We start from the raw sequence: 2,500 nt of genomic DNA on the forward strand, positions 1-2,500 counted from the left end.
TGTTCGAGAAGACGCGCCTCGGCTCGGACACGGCTGGCCCTCAGACACTCCGTCGCAGATTCCCAAGCCCTCGGAAAACAGACAGACACAGCTGAGCGTAAACCAAACACCCAAGGGGACGGGAAAACAAAAATACTTTCGCTTCCCACTTCCCTCTTCCTCTTTCGCCTTCCCCTTCTTTGCTCTCCCCTCTTCTCCGTTCGGTCTATCCATCCCTCTTCTTCTCTCTCTCATTCTTCTACCTTTTGAATACATATTCCTATCTTTCTCCCATTCCCGCTATCTATGCGTTCAGTCCCCAGCAAAGAAAATAATTAGGAAAGAAAAATGATAACAAAAAGGGTAAATGAAAGAAAGAAGAAAAAAGAATAAAGAAAGAAAAATAATAACAAAAAGGGTACATGAAAGAAAGAAAAGAAAAGAATAAAGAAAGAAAAAAAAATAATAAAAAAATACCGGCAAATGAAGGGAAAAAAAAGAAAAGAATAAAAAAATCATAACAAAAGGGTAAAAGAAAGAAAGAAATAAAAAAAGAAAAAGAATAACAAAAAAGGGTAAATGAAAGTAAGAAAAGAAAAGAAAGGAAAGAAAGAAAGAAAGAAAAAAAAAACAGAAAGGTTAAATGAAAGTAAAGAAAGAAAGAAATATAGAAGAAGAAGAAGAAGAAGAAGAAGAAGAAGAAGAAGAAGAAGAAGAAGAAGAAGAAGAAGAAGAAGAAGAAGAAGAAGAAGAAGAAGAAAACAAAACAAAAACAGAAAGGGTAAACGAGAGAAAGAAGAGAGAGCCGAGCACATGTTCGAGAAGACGCGCCTCGGCTCGGACACGGCTGGCCCTCAGACACTCCGTCGCAGATTCCCAAGCCCTCGGAAAACAGACAGACACAGCTGAGCGTAAACCAAACACCCAAGGGGACGGGAAAACAAAAATACTTTCGCTTCCCACTTCCCTCTTTCCTCTTTCGCCTTCCCCTTCTTTGCTCTCCCCTCTTCGTTCGGTCTATCCATCCCTCTTCTTCTCTCTCTCATTCTTCTACCTCTTGGATACTTATCATATTCCTATCTTTCTCCCATTCCCGCTATCTATGTGTTCAGCCCCCAGCAAAGAAAATAATTAGGAAAGAAAAATAATAACAAAAAGGGTAAATGAAAGAAAAAAGAAAAAAGAATAAAGAAAGAAAAATAATAACAAAAATGGTAAATGAAAGAAAGAAAAGAAAAGAATAAAGAAAGAAAAAAAAAATACCGGCGAATGAAAGAAAAAAAGGATAAAAAAAATGATAACAAAAGGATAAAAGAAAGAAAGAAATGAAAAAAGAAAAAGAACAACAAAAAAGGGTAAATGAAAGTAAGGAAAGAAAAGAAAGAAAGAAAGAAAAAAAAACAGAAAGGGTAAATGAAGGTAAGAAAAGAAAAGAAAGAAAGAAAGAAAAAAACAGAAAGGGTAAATGAAAGTAAGAAAAGAAAAGAAAAGAAAAGAAAGAAAGAAAGAAAGAAAAAAAAACAGAAAGGGTAAATGAAAGTAAGAAAAGAAAGAAAAGAAAAGAAAGAAAGAATAAATAAAAACAGAAAGGGTAAATGAGAGAAAGAAAAAAAAAAAGAAAGAAAGAAGAAGAAGAAGAAGAAGAAGAAAAAAAACAGAAAGGGTAAACGAGAGAAAGAAAAGAAAGAAAGAAAGAAGAAGAAGAAGAAGAAGAAAAAAAAAGAACAGAAAGGGTAAATGAAAGTAAAGAAAGAAAGAAATATAGAAGAAGAAGAAGAAGAAGAAAACAAAACAAAACAGAAAGGGTAAACGAGAGAAAGAAGAGAGAGCCGAGCACATGTTCGAGAAGACTCGCCTCGGCTCGGACACGGCTGGCCCTCAGACACTCCGTCGCAGATTCCCAAGCCCTCGGAAAACAGACAGACACAGCTGAGCGCAAACCAAACACCCAAGGGGACGGGAAAACAAAAATACTTTCGCTTCCCACTTCCCTCTTCCTCTTTCGCCTTCCCCTTCTTTGCTCTCCCCTCTTCTCCGTTCGGTCTATCCATCCCTCTTCTTCTCTCTCTCATTCTTCTACCTTTTGAATATTTATCATATTCCTATCTTTCTCCCATTCCCGCTACCTATGCGTTCAGCCCCCAGCAAAGAAAATAATTAGGAAAGAAAAATAATAACAAAAAGGGTAAATGAAAGAAAGAAGAAAAAAGAATAAAAAAAGAAAAATAATAACAAATAGGGTACATGAAAGAAAGAAAAGAAAAGAATAAAGAAAGAAAAATAATAATAATAAAAAATGCCAGCAAATGAAAGAAAAAAAATAATAAAAAAATAATAACAAAAGGGTAAAAGAAAGAAAGAAATGAAAAAAAGAAAAAGAATAACAAAAAAGGTTAAATGAAAGTAAGAAAAGAAAAGAAAGAAAGAAAGAAAAAAAAGAACAGAAAGGGTAAATGAAAGTAAGGAAAGAAAGAAAGAAAGAAGAAGAAGAAGAAGAAAAAAAACAGAAAGGGTAAATGAA

General features: G+C 34.5%; 1 protein-coding gene across 1 annotated transcript in view; it reads right to left on the minus strand.

The window, feature by feature from the left end:
• Window positions 1–2,500, minus strand: part of LOC113817724 (uncharacterized) — a 217,832-nt gene that overhangs the window by 79,333 nt on the left and 135,999 nt on the right. The gene's annotated exons all lie outside the window — the stretch shown is intronic.

This window comes from Penaeus vannamei, chromosome 35 (assembly GCF_042767895.1).
Source record: "Penaeus vannamei isolate JL-2024 chromosome 35, ASM4276789v1, whole genome shotgun sequence".
NCBI lineage: Eukaryota > Metazoa > Arthropoda > Malacostraca > Decapoda > Penaeidae > Penaeus > Penaeus vannamei.